General features: G+C 43.8%; 1 long non-coding RNA gene across 1 annotated transcript in view; it reads right to left on the minus strand.

Moving 5' to 3' along the window:
* The window catches only part of LOC128341916 (uncharacterized), a 39,868-nt gene that overhangs the window by 8,125 nt on the left and 14,019 nt on the right, over window positions 1-17,724 (minus strand). The window contains exon 2 of the long non-coding RNA XR_008314666.1: window positions 11,617-11,740. This is a non-coding gene — a long non-coding RNA (uncharacterized LOC128341916). The remainder of the gene's footprint in view (window positions 1-11,616; window positions 11,741-17,724) is intronic.

Here is a 17,724-nt window from a genome sequence, read left to right on the forward strand (position 1 = left end):
TTAAAAAAAATTAAGAAATGGCTGCTGAAAACAAAATGGCTACCACACATGCTCAAATGGCCTGCCCAGGCCATGCCAGGACACGCAGAGGCCATTTGAGCATGCACGGTGGCCATTTTGTTTCAGCTGCCTTTTTTTAAAAAAAATTTAAAAATGGCCAGTGCACATGCTCAAATGGTCCCCGTGAGGCCCTAGAGGCCAGCAGGGGGGACCTTTGCAGACCCCCCCACAGCCTTTAGGAAGCTCCCCGAAGGGACTACAGGTAAAAAAATTAATTTAATATAAGTCACTGTACACATATTTAGTTTGGCACTATGTACAGAGAATCAGGGCTTGTGAATACTGAGCTGAAACATATGAGCTAGGATTGTATCTAGGAGCTAGGATTTGCTCTTACTTTGCTTCTTGTGATAAGTGAGTTACATGTGATGTCTTAATAATATGGCTATTAATGGTGAGTTTGTCTTTAAATCGGTGTGAAATCCTTAGTATTAAGGCCCACTGGGAGTTTCTTGCTCTCTTTCTCTCATTTAACTGTCTTTCTGAAATACTAGAATAAATTCCAAGCAGTGACACAGTTTACTCTGCATATCCTTTAATTATTTTCAGAGTATCTGGGAAAAGTCAAATTCTCCATTTATTTTTAAAACTTATGTAATAGTGATGCTACAATGCATAGTAGAGAATTAGACCGACACTTCTGTTTAGTTTTCCAAGTATACCTCCACATAGTTTTTGGGTATTTCATGAGCCCCAGCATACTGAAATTTGTAGTTTTCCAGCATTTTCTTGGTCTGGCTACATCCACTGCTAAATAGTTTTTGAAATATTAAAAGATTAACAAGCTTGACTTGCATTCTCAAAGACCAGCAGCCAGATGCCCTGTCCATTTTCAAGGGAAGATTCATCTTGATACTGATCTTGATCTCTCTCTCCTTTTATTTTCAAAATTATGGCTCTTGGAAAAACCAAGAAGCTGAGGTTAGAGCTTTTGTCCTGTTCAGTATTTATTTATTTATTTATTTATTTATTTATTTATTTATTTATTTATTTATTTATTTATATCAGCCAATCAATCAATCAATCAGGAACATTACTCAGCTGTGAAATCTGAGGGAAGTTACTTCAGGGTCAAGCTGGTAGGAAGAAAGAATGTGGGCAGTGCCCTTTCCCACTCTGCATCCCACAGTAGTGAAGGAAAGATATCTCTCTCTCTCTCTCTCTCTCTCACACACACACACACACACACACACACACACACACACACACACACTGAACAGTACACACAGCCGCATTCTTTCTACTGCCTGCCAAATTACATAATACTTTTCACTTTTCTCACCAGATGGAGTTTCCTATCCATTCTATTATCCAGCTGAGATTCACTTCTCAGAACTGGGCAGTGGGAGGGGGGAGGAAGTTGTTAGAAACAATGAGAGGCTGTAATTTATTAACACATCATATAGAAAAGTGACACATAGGCTAACTTGCAGTTTGCAGATGTATTGTCTTCCTTTCTAGACATACTGTGGTGTGTGGTCCACCATTTTAAACAGAGCTCTAGTTCTATGAACTGCCAGAACATCTTGTTTAACTTACCATTTTAAATTTTATTTCTTGTTAATACTGCAGAAATTCATTAGGGAAATATCAAGCAGTAGATAAGAGGATGTTTTCTCATTCAGTTTCTAAGCAATCTTTATTGCTGGGTCTGGGGAGACATTTTCTACTCAATTGACTAAAGGCAGATAATCACTTTTGAGAGTGTCATGGTAGCATTGCTTGATTCATCCTTCATCCTCTCCCCCCCCCGCCCGCCCCGGTGAGGTATGTGTGAGAGCAACAAAAGAATTTTGCGGCACTTTAAAGTCTAGCAAATGTATTGTAACATAAGCTGTAGTGAGACTCTTCAACAAATTCATGATAGTCTTTGACTATGTATATCCAAGGTGGATGGACTCAATTACGAAAGCAATGAATGCACCACTGGGACCTTAAAGGCCAAGTCGAACACAGATCATCCTGGAGATAATCTATCTCTGTGGTCACTAAGAGTCGACACCGACTCAACAGCACTCAACTAATCAATCAATCAATCAAATCAGGTTTTTTATCAAGACACAAGTGTTTGTGGGCCATAGGACTAACTATTCTGAGACAGAGAAACAGCTTGTTTTAGGCTAGGCATTACTACACCTCAGCACAGCATCCCTCTAGCAGCTGTTGCTGGTGTCTACCTTGTGTTTCTTTTTAGATTATAAGCCCTTTAGGGACAGGAAACCATCTTATTTATTTATTTATTTATTTATTTATTTATTTATTTATTTATGTGAACTGCTTTGAGAACTTCTGTTGAAAAGCAGTATATAAGTCGTAGTAGTAGTATACGAACTCAGGGTTTCTTAACCTTGGGCCCCCAGATGTTTTTGGACTACAACTCCCATCATTCTCAGCCACAAAGGCCATGTCTGGGGATGATGGGAGTTGTAGTCTAACAACATCTGGGTGCCCAAGGTTAAGAAACCTTGCACTAACTAGTAGTAGTCCACAGGTGGTGGCACCCCTGTATTTTCTCTCACAATACTCTTCAGTGTGTCCCAAGCTAGCTCCCAGCTGTGGAAATGTGAACAGTTGTCATTATTCTTGTTGCTTTCCTGACGCCTTGGAAAATAAAGACTCAAAATGGGCCAGTTGGCCATTTCAGTCCTGTAGAAATCTGTAGGATGGGCTAGTTACACAATATATGTACAAGCAAATCAGGACAGACTTGGCTTCCCCCGCCTGGAGGAGTTTTCAATAAGTTAAGAGAGACATTAAGACAGTTCATGGTCTTTGAGCTCTTCTTGATAGGAGCCCGCAAAACAGCCCCTGATGAGTCATGCTGGACAATCATTGCCCAGTTATCACAAAGCATCCTGAAGGAAGAAGCCTGCCCCTGCCCCTTTGTCTTTTGAGACACCTGTATAGAATCGAGATCCTTAGGATCCTTAAAATAAAATAATCAAGCTTTTTGTCTTCAAGAAATTCATGATTGTTGCTGGAATGGATTTACACCTAGTCATTCCCAAAGACTGAACGTTTTCTATAAAGGAACCCCACCCTGCAATGTGCACTCTAGAGGGTAACCCTAAGATTTACAATTGCTTTCCCCAGTTCCCTGGGGTATCCTGTTGCCAAAATAAGAGTTATCTGACTTTGGCAACTCTTAGGCACACTGCCTTTTCCCTGCGCCAGAGGCCTTGCTGACTCGGTCCCCTCCCTGCAACAATTGATCATCCAAAGAAGGATATCAGCAACCTCACTATCCTCACATTCAAGCTTCATAGACCAGCCTAGGATAGGTATAGGATTGTGACTCTACCCCCTTTACTCGCTCTCTCATCCCTTGTCTCTCCCCTGCCCCTGTATGCTAGGATCTTCTTAGCCTTGTATCCTTCGAATTCAGTGCTGTGCTTATGGACTAGAATCCTGTAGACAGGATCTTTGTCGCTGGTCCTCCAGAAGATAGCCAACTACTGCTTTTATCTTGTATCTTTATGTTCTTTTATAAACTTGGTCCCTGTTTTCCAAACAGACCTCCATTACTCTCTTCTGGGTATCTTAGCATTGATGCTGTCCTTACCAGCATCCAGCTTTCTGGCTGCCTTATAAAACAACATGGCTGATACAGATTTGCATCCAGTCAAGCTAAATTTCCCACTCAAACCAAAGTATACTCACAGAGTGTGATGATAACTGCATGTCATAGCAAATGTGACAACAGGGGTTACACTGCCCCTGAAGAATTAGATCCACATCTTTAGAGGGCTCCTGGACCCGGTTTTGCTCCTAGATGTCCATTGTGACCAAGAGTGTTTTTACCCAGCATAGGGTGGTGTGCCAGCTGATTCTGTTCCAGGAGTAGGAGGGCCTGGCAAGTTACATCCAGACTGGATTACTGCAGTTTGCTCTATGTGGAACTGCTTGTCAAAAGTGTTTGAAAATTTCAGTTCAAAACACAGCAACTAAGCCAGTTTTCTGGAACGTATGATTTTACTGTTGCTCCATCAGCACTGGCTTCTTCTGGGTCACTTCTGAGATCAATTCAAAGTGTTGTGTGCTATAACCCTAAATGGCTTGGGACCAGGTTGCTTGAGGACTATCTCCTCCTGCATCATCTTGCCCATCCACTCTGATTTTCAGCAGAAATCTGCTTTGTAGTTTCACAGTTATCCCTCATCAGTAGGGGCCTTCTCTATCATGGCTCTCATGCTGTTGAATTCCTGACTTGGGAGATCAGACTGGCCTCCTCTTTCATGGCCTATGAATGGTCTTTTATTCCAGCAGGCTTATAGTTTAGCTGGCCCTTAAATTTTGCTGCTGAATACTATGCCTCTGATCACTCCTTTCTGTTGCCTGGTTTGTTTGCTTTTAATTCATTGAATGACAACTTTGAATTTACATTGCTCTTAGCTGCCTTGAGCATCATTGGGAGTCAAAAAGGTGGGATATACATATTTTAATAAACTAACATGCCCAAAATGTCATATGCCATCTGGTAGCCCCGAGATCTGCTGCTGCACCTGCAGTTAGGATGATGCCAGGTCATAGCACAAGATCACAAAATGCTGCCTTGTGCTGCCACTGGACTCCGTAATGCATTCTTATAAGTATTTATGCTGGCACAGCAGCCCATAGGATTGTGCCATAAGTCTCTGTAATAATGGAATGACCCACGACAGCTGTTGAGTTGTAAACGCCAACTTGACCCAAAGTAGAACTTGGAAGAAAAAAGTGATACTGCAGTGAGATCACTGTGTACTTCTAGATTATTTCCTGCTTCTAGTACAGTTTAAATACACAGGGAATAGCCCTTCTGTTAAATAAGAGGCCCTCCATTATGGGTAGTGACTCAGTTGAAAAAGGAAAAAATGTACTCACATAATAGCAGATGCAGAAAGCATAAATTCTGCTGGAATCCATGGGGAATAGGTTTGTGTTGGCTTTCTGTTCTAAGATACATATTCCAGTAAACTCACACACAATTTAAGAGTCTTTTTCAGCATTCTGAAGTGAGGAGTTCAGTTTGTTTAAGCTTTAATTTGTTTTTGCTGTTCTGTTTATTTAGTTATAACTTCATGGCTCTAGGAACAAAACTAGATATAGGCAAACAGAATGTTGTTTGTGTGGTGGTGATGTGCTGGAAGCTCCTGCTTTCGCTGCATTTGTCAGATTTACAATTTTCTCTCCAGGGTTGAGCTCAGTAAAAACCAGTTATGTGTGTTTGCTGTAAAAGCTGAGAAACACAGTGCTGATTGGCTGGCTGCTGTGATGTCATGACTTTCCATGACCATAGTTTGGTTGTTTTTTATTTGTGTAGTACAGTTGAGTTGTGTTTGATAATGCTTAGCCTGTATTTAAGCTATGCTTAGCCTGCATTCATTATATTAGTGAAAAACACAATTTCTAAAATGAAGTGATATTGTGACAGGCAGCATTGTTAGCTTATCTCTGCCTCGCCACTTAGCACTAGGGATGTGCATGGAATCGCGGCAGGGAGGCTCGAAGGTGGCGGGGGTCTCTCTTACCCCTCCCACCACTTTTCCCCCACTGGTGACTGTATTTTACAAAGCCAATTGGGGCAGCAGCATACCTCCCTGTCACCGCATTACCCTTGTCTTTCGGATATGACTGGAAGTTGCCGACGCACCTTCGTGCACCGGCACAGGGGTCTGGGGGTGCAATGGGGCAGAACAGTGCCATTAGAATTGCCATCATCCGGTTGCAGGGGAGAGATGTAGAGGTCAGAGGAGGATGTGGTGTGAGCCCTTCCTTTCCCCACAAAGAGTTGAAGGAGACAGAAAGCAAGTAGGCTAAGTTAGCTACAGAGTTAGACCTTGATGCAAAAGGTAGTAGGGCTCTCTAGGCTTCCGAAGCAAGGGCATCCAGGCTTGGGGACAGTTCACCCCACAGAAGAAAAATGTGCCGTGACTGCTACAGTTATGTTTATTTTGTGCAGTACTATAGTTCGATAATATAGTTAATTCATAGAGTTGTATGGGGAGCTCTGTGTATGTGCAGTAAGTTTCTTCTTCTTCACAGCATGTCTATGTGTGCTGCGCTGGGAACTCCTTTTGAGATACAGCAGAGTTTAGGAAGCAGTTTGCCTATCAATGTTGGGATGGTGTTTTTAAAAGAAGACAGAGGGCTCTGTCAGACACAGTGCCGAGCCAATTTTGAATTTAACCAAGCTTCTAAAAACAAGCAGAGATTCACTCTGCAGATGACCAAAAACGTGGATTATTTTGCCCGCCCCCCTTTGTCCAATCCTCTTGAACGCAATCAGAGTTCCAAATCTGCCTGACTCATAGCAGTGTTTTGCCCCATCACTCCCTCCCATGGAAAAGCCATACAAGTCACTTTGGCTCCTTTTGCCCACCCTCAGCTGCCCTCAACTGGTCAGAACCTAGCTGTGGTATAGCTAAACAAAGACAGACAGCCTGTAGCTTCCTTGTCACCTTGGAACTTTGTTGTAATAGTTAGGATAAAGCAGGGCTGCTCATCTTTGGCCCTCCTGCAGATGTTCGCCTATAACTCCGATAATCCCTGGCTACTGGCCACTGTGGCTGGGGATTATGGGAGTTGTAGTCCAAAAAAAGCTGAAGGACCAAAGTTGAGCAGGCTTGGGTTAGAGGGAAAGGGGATGTGTTGGTACCCCAATGCAGAAAGCTGCTCAAGGCTTGCTTTCAGCACCTGTAGACCCTGCCCTTCCCCCCCCCCACTCCCTGAAACTCCTGATCATAGGGACATAGGACATAGGAAGCTGCCATATACTGAGTCAGACCATACGTCCATCTTGCTTAGTATTGTCTACATGGACTGGCAGCGGCTTCTCCAAGGTTGCTGGCAGGGATCTCTCTCAGCCCTATCTTGGAGATGCCAGGGAGGGAACTTGGAGCCTAGATGCTCTTCCCAGAGCAGCTCCATCCCCTAAGGGTAATATCTTACAGCGCTCACACTTCTATCAATGTCTACGCCCAGCACACAACAGTGTAGGAGAGCTGCTGCTGCAGAATGCTTATGGTAGTGATAATGTCAGTAGTCACTAGGCAGGTTTCACCCAAGCATGTCTGGAGGAGAAATCATGGGGAGGTGTTACTCAACTGCTTCATGGCCTCTCTGCACTAGCATTTCTGTAGGCAGAGGTGGAGCTCTTGCAACAAGACAAGAATAATCTTCCAAGGTCAGTTCAGATGCAATGAGATGGCAAATTGAAGGAAGTATAGTTAAAACAAACAAGCCAACTACAAACTTTGGTTACAAAGGTCAGTTTGTTGGGCCAAACTGAACCTTGGCTGAATTTCAGGGGTGCATTAGGACAAAAACAAACAATCCAGGAATGCTGAAACTCAACCAAGCTTCTGCGTTGTGTCTGAATGCACCCTGAATTGTGTCTGAATGCACTGAATAGGTTAGAGGGAGAGACAGACAGACTCCAGGGCATGTACAGTTATCTAGATTTTCAGGCTAGAGGTAGACAAAGAGCTCTCCATACAATTATCTAGACTGCAGGGTGTGTGTGTGTGTGTGTGTGTGTGTGTGTGTGTGTGCATGCGCACGCGCATACTAGTAAAACAGCTTGCAGTTTGCAAGCATATTAATGGTTTGCATTGCTGTAACTTTTCTTTTCTGGGCTCTATGAGATCACATGATCCATGCTGTTCAATGGGAGAGTATTCCTGCATTTTCTGAGGCATTAATGCATTTTCCCAAGATTTTGGATTTTTATTTTTATTTTTTGTTAGTTTGGGTGAGCTCTGGAACCTACCTGTGAAAAGAGCATGTTTCTATCTTTTGTGGTTTGGTCTGGGAGTTTCATGTCAAGTTTGCATTGCAAACAACTTAACTTCTTATGTTGCTGTGAGTCTAGTCTTTTCCTAACTTTATGAGGTCTCATTCCCCATGTTTTCCAATGAGAATGTTTTTTCCAGATTTTATTTTATTATTTATTTCTATTTCTTATATTTCTATATCACCCCAAACAAAAAAGTCCCTGGGCATATTATAATCTAAAATCCATAATTTTCCAGGAATGTAATGAAATTTCCTAGTGTTTTGGAGGTCTGGGCAAGGTCTGGAAGCTACCTCCGAAAACATCAAGGCTGTTCTCATGGGCAGCCTAACCCAAGCTAGGGAAGTCCAGCCTGGGTGAGGCTACACATGAGAACCGCTGGGATCGGGCCCGATGCTGGTGGGGCCATGCTGCCTAGCCTGGCTTTTCAGCCCAGCTCTTAGCCAAGGTTGAGGGAGCAAGCGCTCCCTTAACCCGGGCTACCTGCTTGTGTGTGAACAGGGGCTGCTTCAAGCCCAGCTGCACACAGAGAAAGGTGCCTAGAGTGCCCATCTCTTGGAGGAATCCCACAATGCATCATGCATGCCACGCGTTGCATTGTGGGATTCCCAGAGGTTGGGATGCATAGTACTGGTGTCCAGAACTGCATGCTGCACCACACAGCACTGCTCATCTAGGAGTGTGGTCCACACTCCCAAAACAAGAAATTGTTACTCTGGGGGGAAGGTGAGTTTATCCAGCCTTCCTCCCCGCCCCACCCATCCAGTCGTGTGAACAACCTCAGCATGTTTCTAGCTTTTGTGGTTTGATCTGGGAGTTTCATGACAGTCAGTCAGTCAGTCAGGTCCAAGCAGCTTTATATTATAGATTTATAAACACACATACATGCACCCACTTATTCTGTAAGGGAGAGCACTCTCATTCATTCATCTGCCTATTTGTGTAGATAATAGCTTTCAAGCAGCTCTGTGTATCAAAAGTAAATACTTTGGCTTTTGTTTTCTGAAACATTAGCTTTGCCATGAAATAATTTCCTCTCATGCATACCTATATGTTCCCCCCAGAAGAGGGCACTGCACGTATACAAAGATGCCAACACTTCCCAGAAGATCTCTGTAGAATCCAGTTCAAATGTTTGGGGTGGGGGAGTTCCTCTACAACAAGGTAGAAGAGAGCATGCAAGAAAGGGCATTCCCATTGACTCTTTAAGCTAAATGTAGACTACTTACAGATATGGATCTAAAAGTGTATGTCATGTGCCAGTTATTATTAGCCATGTTTCAAGATATCAAATTCTAAACCCGTCGCTATGTTAGGGCTGATTCAGATTTGTAGCTGCAACATGCTGGATATGCTTCCATGAGGCAGTGGCTCCATGCGGGGGCCATAATATCTGAAAGCCACTCAGCCCTGTCACACAGAAAGCCTCCATACCAGCACGAGCAGAAGCTACCAAGAATGTGTAGGCTGTGATTCTGAAACCACACACATTAACATCTAATTTGGTAGTCTGTGAAGTATGCAACTGGCTAGCAGCCAGTGTGTTTTCTATATAGAACCAAAGTCAACTAGAGATTTAAAGTAGTTCTCGTCTTGAGAAAATGTTGATATTCTAAACATCTCATAAACTGAGCATCTTCTGAACATCTCACAACTGTCAGTCATTCAGCAGAATACTTTCAAATCTGTCAAAGCATCAACTAGGAGAAGAACTTGTCATGAAGGGTAATAGGGAGTTTCATATTAAAGGGAGATAAGCAATGCATCTGCTAAACAGAAAGAGAGGACAGCTAAGAGGTGGAATAACTGACAGAAAAGAGAGAGATTGAAAAGATGCTTCAACTCAGTTTCTCTTCCAGTCTGTTACATTTCATGTGTTATGGACACATGACTTAACATTTCCATCACACCCCACTTGAAAGTAAAGGGTCAAACATCTTGAACATTGTCTTGGCTTACTTTAAATGACACTCTATGTCATGTGCTTATGGACATAGTTTCTAGATGGTATCAGCCTCATTATGAAGATGAAACAGAAATGTATGGGTATAGGGAGAATGGAAAACTTTGAGACCTTAAAAAAAAAAAGATATGAAGAACAATTCTCGGATTTTTCATTAAGGTCAGTCTCATGACCTGTGAGCGGGGTGAGGAGGGTGTGAGAAGGATGGCAGGATCGATCTTACCTTCCCCCCCACCCCGCCCACAGACCATTTTCATTCTTCAGTGAGCCATGTGGCTTGCATGCCCACACAAGCCACACTGCTCTTGGCAGTGCAGCATTCTGGAGGAACACAGCCCGGTCTCCAGGTATCACTCAATGCACCGCATGAGGAGAGTGTTGCATTGAAGGATTTCCCCTCAAGCTGGGCTCTCTAGGTGGTGATTCTCTTTATTTAGCAGGGGGAGAACAACTGGCCCTATCCATCCCCAGCACAGCATCCCTTTAGTGGCTGCTGCTGGTGTCCATCTATCTATCTTCTGTGTATGTAATTCTCTGCATACCCATGGCTAATCTCGTGTGTGGCAGCTCTCGTGAGAGTTCGTGAGCAGAATCACCACGGTGATTGGGCAGTGGCGATCCTTATGCCAATAGTGAGGAGCCTGTGATGGTTAAGGTCAGTTTGGAATGCAACTATTAATGGTTGGAAGATATTCTTGACTGTAGAAGAGAGGAATATATATAAAAGGATAGTGGGCAGGGGTCTGTGAAGAGAGGGTTTGTGGGGGAGGAAAGAGCCCCTTCAGGAGAAGGAGGCTGCAGTTGTGTGAATTAGATGAAGAAACAAGATGAACAAGATCTGTTAACTCAGGAGAGAGAGAGAGAGAGAGAGAGAGAGAGAGAGAGAGAGAGAGAGAGAGAGATGGGAAGAGCAAGTGGAGGAGAAAGAGAGAAAAAGAAGGGAGAGGAAGAGAGAAAGAAGGAAGGAAGGGTGAGGGACGGGGCCAAGCCTGTCAGCAGCCTGAGGGGAATGAGGGGCCATGGCGGTGCCTATTGGCAGCAAGGAAGGGCCTAGTCAACCAATGCTGCTGTTTGGGGCTACCGAGGCCATTGGTGGAGGGAGGCAGGCAGGCAAGGGATGGGCCCAGGCTTGTCAGTGGCCTGAGGGGAATGAGCAGCTATGGCAATGGTGGAAGTGAAGAAGGGCCCGGTCAACTGCTGCTGCTGCTGCTCCTTTGGGGAGGAGCAGGGCTCGGGTAAGGAGGTCTCTGGGGATAGGGGTCTGCAGCTTGGCCAATAGGCACCAGCAACACTGCATCAGTGACCAAGAGGAGTGAGGGGGATGGATTAAAGGGATGGAGGAGTGACCAAGTGGGGTGAGGTGGATGGAAGCAACGAAATGGAGGAGGCAGAGCAGGAGTGCGGCTCTGGTGAGGGTAGAGAGATCTCTGAGGTGGGGGGGCTGTGGCAGGGGGTGAGGGGAGCAATCAAGTACTAGCATGCAGATGCTCTGTGCGGGTTAAGTTAGTTTTATATAATATCTCAGAAACCCCAGGCTACCCAGTGGGGCAGCACTGGGACTGGCCCCAATCCCAGCACTCCACACAAGCAGCCCTACCCAGGTAGGGTTATGCAAGCCTGGGGAAGGGCTGCATGTATTAACAGTCCTCATTGTCTAGCAGGCTCTGAAAGGAAGTGCATATTTTCTGCTGCATGCTGTATATATAATATATATTTCAGCCAGTCCAAAATGTGTTTTATTTAGTTTAGTAACATCGAAACAAAAGCTATGGCGGTGTGGAAAAGAAGGAATTTGTTGTGCTATATTTTGTTCCCACCTTACCATAAAGTCTTTCCAGAGCTGTCAGATCCTTTCTTTTCTGCAACATCGGCCATTAGCTGAATGGTTTTACTGCAGTCCCAGCTCTGAATAGTTCAGCACAGGACTTCCAGAGTCATGAGAAGGACTATAAAACAAAAACAAAAATTTAAGACTGTAACAAATGGAGGCTTGGCAAACGGCAGATTTAAGCCCGGCCTTTGTCTCAGAACAAGTCCACGTGGGGGAAAGAAAATTGCTGATTCATTCCCTCCATGTTTGCTCAACAAAGACTGTCCCTCTGGTATCGCTGCCACCACGCCCACTTTTTAACAGGGTTTAATCCTTCCCTGGTGTGGGTCAAATTCCAAGAAAACCCTCTTTCTTCTACCAAATGGAAAAATACAAACACCTCTCACGTGTAGCCTACGCATGAGGATAAAACCTTAGTAGTGTGCTGCTGAGCAATCAAACTTGAGGCATGTATGCACCAGAGTAAGACCCCTTTCCAGCCGCAGCCGCCCCCTTCTTGAGTTGAAAAATCCACTCACAGAGGCTGGTTAAAACTGTAAAGGACCAAAAAGAAAGATAACCTTTTTCAAAATACTACAGACTGTTTCAGTCTGAGGCGTGCTCTCTATGGTAACAGCTAACGCTCAGTACTTTTACAAGATTACTTCCAAAAAGAGCACTCCAGTTGATAATTGGAGTGGTACACTTTAAAAACTTGGTTACCCAGTTGCAAAGATAATTCAAAAAGCACCCCCCCATTGTAAAAACCTTTAGAAGCACCTTTAAAGATAATAGAGACTTTTGCAGTGCCCTGGATGGATAAAAAGGGCACAGGTACAACATTCTTACATTACAGATAAAACACAATAGACCAGTTGTAAGGATCTGCAAAGCACTAAAACAAAGAAATCTGGTGTCAGCTACCTAACACACGGTTCCCTGGCTAAACCCTTCTCTGAAGCCAAGCCCTGGCTTTTCCCCTGAACTCACCAAAACCATGGTAGAGACTTCAGGCCCCTGCAGAGTTCCTGGTTGCTGCCATGGCTTGGCCAGCCAACCTGATGCTTCCCCTGCCTGGCTCCAACTGTTCCTGACTGATCACAAGAAAGACATAGGCCCATAATGCCAAGCCACAGTTAAATGTACCCGAGGTCGGCATTTCTGACCATCTAAATGCAAGATTTCTTCCCAGCTGCGATTCTGTTAGTATTTCAAAGCCTCCATTTGAACCCTCAGTTTGGTTAGTTTGCTGAAACCGTGGATCCACTGGCCCCATCATGTTGTTCAAATTTGGCACCCGCTGAATAACCTGGGATTCATGCTAAAGCTCCTCCCACAACCACAGAGAAGGAGGCTTAGAGCAGTTCAGAACTGTATCAGTTCTAGGTAGTCTTCCTCTCTTGCTGGCTGTTTCTCAGAGCAAACCACCCTTTACTGCTTAGCAGCTTGTCCCTTTACCCCTCCTTTCACTGTCTGGCAGCAGGCACTCCATGTTCCTAGATTTTCCTCATTTAAAGGCACAGAAGAACCAGAAATTAGCACAAGAGCACGGGGGGGGGGGGGGTCTTAAGAATCATGCATCCTCTTGCTTCCTTGGCACCTTATCCAAAAACTTTAGGATTACCTCACACATAGAGACGGAAACAGCAGAAGACATAATCTTTCTTATAAAATCATTCCAGTCTTTATTTTTAGCATAAATGTGTCACTCACCACCAGCAAAAGATACAGTTTGCAGCTTCATATATGGGGGAAACCGTTTCAACCTTGGAGCAGAGCCATATGGTGGTTGGGAGGAAAGAAAGGGTTAATTTCTATTTGCCCTGCTGAAGATGACCGCCAAATGACAAGAAGACATGAGGGAATTTGAGCACAATGTGCACGCCTCTACTAACCTCATGGTTGCTAGATGAGTGATGTGCTGACACCATGCCCACAGTCTGGCAATGCAAGCAGCATTGTGAATGCTGGGACTGAAGCTGGGAGGACTAGGAAGAGAGCGGGACAGACTCTAGCCAGTGGGCAAAGGTAACAAAACCCCACTGACTGGATTGTGTGTGGCACAATTCTCAGTTCCAGCGCTTAACCTCAGGTACACCTACCCGCAGTTTGGCATTATGTCTGAATGGGGCCATAGTTTAGAACTCTCTTTTAGGATAGGGAAAACGTATGTAAGACTAGGAAAGAATCCTAATTGATCAGAAATTCAAGAAGGATGAGATCATAAATCCATGTGAATTGTACAGCAGCATAGTTCTCTATGGACTTAATGAGATAATGGGATGTGCATTTCAGGTTGAGATATATTTTCATTTTCAGTTGTTGTTTCATATTTAAATTCTCCTTTGGGGCTTTGCAATCTCCTTCCTAATATCTTAATTTTAGACACTTCTCCACAATTCACAATAATTACCTTCCATAAACTTTTTTTTATGAGCTGAAGGTAATCCAATTACATTTTAAAATATGGTTATTATGTTTCCCTATTTCATTGGCTTAAGTAGAGTGCTTGGCTTTCTCTCCATGCATAAAGAATAGCAGATATTCCAGCATTGTTTCCTCAAAGTCACAATGACATTTTATTCACCCGCAGACTCTTATCCTCTATATGTACGTATAATCTAATGATGTGGCTTGCATTTTGGTATGGAGAGCTAAGACCGCTCTTTGGTTTGGCTCTGCCTTTAATTTTTCTGGCAGACATGAGTTGGTTAAAGCGGGGGAGGGGGGGTTGCAGTTTCTACTCCATTTTACAAAATACAGTTTCTAAAGCTTGAAGCTCAGCATAGGATCAAATGGTGGTGTCTGATTGTATGGACTTTCAAATTATGAGTACTAGTGGCTGCTGCTATAGCAAAACAGTCTGCATCATTGTTAGTACAATGCCATGTACTAACATATCGGTCATTTTTCAGAAAATGCATCTTTGTTATAGAGACTCAGGAATTCAATACTTGTTCTCTACCTGAAGGTAATCTTTTAAGTGGAACAATCAAACAATATCCCATTGAGAGGGCAATCCTATGCATGCTTAGCTGAGAGTAAGGCCAATTGAACTCAGCAGGACTTACTTCCAAGTAGATATGCAAAGGCTTGTGTCATGACTCCTACCAGAGATGGGGTGGGGGCGGGAGTTCACTGGGGTTGAATCTTTGTCTGTAAGGGATTCAAAGTAGGCTGCCACTATCCACTTTATTTCAATGTGGGACAAACCACTCTTTCCACATGAGATTCCTGGGGGAGGTTAAAGTGGCAAAACCCACCCCCAAAAGGCTAAGCAGTCCTAGGCCTTCAGAGGCATGTGACTAAGGCAGACCCAAAATGAAGAGTACCACACTTCAGCAAAAATGATTTATTACTAAATTAAAAGGAAAAGGTATGTAGTAAGAACAATTGTCCTTTTATAAAGCAGATTGTAAGAGAGAGTTTTCATTAACCTAGCAATGCAGATTCCAAGCAATCAATAAAGAAAAATAACTGCCCTGACACACTTAACTGGCTTGGTCCTGGCTTACAGACTGCACCTACCCATATCCCCAGGAGCACTCTGCTTGGTACTTCAGGGCTTTCCTGGGAAAGACTAACAGACCAAAGGTTTCTCCTCTCCAGTAGGTAGCTGAGTGTGTAGTTCCACCCAGTCCTCTGGATTGGTCCTTCTGCAGGGGCGTATCTAGGGTAGGGCAGGCAGGGCACATGCCCCGGGCGCCACTTGAAGGGGGCGCCATTTTTTAAAATTACCAATTTTCCGTAGATACGCCTCTGTCCTTCTGCTTTGAATTTCCCGGGCTTTTTTCCTTATTAGGGAAAAAAATCCTTATTAGTCCACCCATCAGCTGCTTTAAATGAGTCTTAGTTCTCCCTCAAAGCCTTTCCATCTCTTCAGCCTGTGCTGTGAGTTTAACTACTTTTGAGGAACAAAAATATGAACAAAGCCACTTTTCTCCATTGAGCAAAACTTTCCCAATCTTGATCCCCATTGAAAATCTCTGGACTCCTAATGTCAGAGTTCCGTTAAATTGCATTGTGAACCTTGATATAAAGTTACAGCTAGCTAGTTAATTTTAGCATAGATAGATAGATAGAGTAATTAGTAATATGGATCCTTTCATTATGTTTGGGGTGGGTGGGAAACAGAAATGATGTAGCTAACTATATGAAATGCATAGCCAGAGGAACTGATCCAGACATGAAGAAGCCCGCCTCCTGCCATATCTCAACTTCTTCAAAACTATCTCTGGCTCAGACGGCTTAGAAAAATAAGGCTAGAGCTCCTGCATTCTCTTCCTTCCTCTTTTGCTCTCAGGCTGCTTGGTATTTTCAGCCCGATCCCAGCAATGTTTTGTATAGTCTCGCCCTAAAATTGTAGTTATTTTTCTCTCTCTATAAGCTGAAACAAAGTAAGCAACACAGCAACATTCATGAAATAAACTAAAGGCATAGCTACACCTCATGTATATATTTGCTATATACTTCTTTAATTGAATCACTTTCCCCCAGGAAATCCTGGTAATTGTTGGATGGCTGGTATATGTACTGAAGAGATACTAGACCAGGGTGGACAATCCTGGCTCTCCACAAGTTGTTGGACTATAACTCCTATCATCTCCAGCCCCAGTGGCCAATAGTGTGGAATGATGGGAGTTGTAGTCCAACAACTTGTGGAGGGCCAAGATTGCCTACCCTGTACTAGGTCAAGTCAGAACCACAATTGCCAGGGTTTTCTGGGGATAGTGAATTACTATTAAAACAGCTGAAAACTATAGTAGAGATATGGCCCAGAACTGGGACAAGCATACATAATTATCAGTTCTCCTTCTTCCGTGAGGCTGGGCAGAATTGGTCTTACTGGAGCTCTGAGCAGTTTGTGATGGGGATGGTTCACTTTGCAGACTGAGAAAAAATATTCAAAGTGAGACTGTGGGCAGGGTCTTGTCATTGCTAATGTTATGTTTGTACAGTGCTTTGGTTCTTTTAGGTGCGTCATCATCACTATCATTGTTATTATATTGGCAACAGGACAACAAGTATGCACATTGTGATAAAAGCACGAAACTTGTCATACGCAAAGGGTATCATACGCAAACTTGTCATACGCAAAGCTCAAATTAAGAAAGAGAGGCATTCTCAATATTTTCAGAAGTAAGTGGTTGACATTGAGAGGAGAGCTGGTCTTGTGGTAGCAAGCATGACTTGTCCCCTTAGCTAAGTAGGGTCCACCCTAGTTGCATATGAATGGGAGACTAGAAGTGTGAGCACTGTCAGTGTTCATCCCCTCAGGGGATGGAGCTGCTCTGGGAAAAGCATAAGGTTTCAAGTTCCCTCCCTGGCTTCTCCAAGATAGGGCTGAGAGAGATTCCTGCCTGCAACCTTGGAGAAGCCGCTGCCAGTCTGTGAAGACAATAGTGAGCTAGATAGACCAATGGTCTGACTCAGTATATGGCAGCATCCTATGTTCCTATTCTGTACAGTGTTAGAACTGCATCACAAAAGCTGCACTACTAGGAGATTCATCATTGTGCTTCCATGCAACATTTTGCCAAGCAAGAAGCTGTGGGTGGACAGCAGGGGGGAAGTGATTTTCATGCATCCCTCAAGGACCTTTTCCTGAAGAGCACACATCCCACACACCCCACAGGATCTATGTACTATTTCCAAAAGTGCTGAACTTTAGGACTCTTGTGGATGGAGAACCAGAGTGCCTGTAGGCAAATGGGAGGTACTGATAAATCTGCAGATATGTCAGTGTTCAAAAAATATCTGAAGACAAAAACCCAAAGGGGGCAAAAAACACCTCCCCATAAAAGTCAATGGGACAGAATGTTTGTGAGCTCAGACAGTTAACAAACAAGCAGATGGATGGTGGTAACTGAACTCTGTGGCAAGGGAAGGAAGGAGCTCTTGAGCAAAAACAGGAAAATGTATCATCTTGAGGAACACTCCTTCAAGACAATCACAAGTGTGTCTGCTTCTGAGGGGGAAAGCTGTGCAAAACTCTCTTCTTTTCTCACCAGCCATTTCACAGCTTTGTGTTTCTGAGGGAGAAGGGCTTTGAAAAGGAGCTCAGACTGAGCACCAGTGCCTTCCCAATTCAAAACAACCAGGAAAAAATTAAAAAAATAA

The sequence above is a fragment of the Hemicordylus capensis genome, chromosome 1, assembly GCF_027244095.1.
Source record: "Hemicordylus capensis ecotype Gifberg chromosome 1, rHemCap1.1.pri, whole genome shotgun sequence".
NCBI lineage: Eukaryota > Metazoa > Chordata > Lepidosauria > Squamata > Cordylidae > Hemicordylus > Hemicordylus capensis.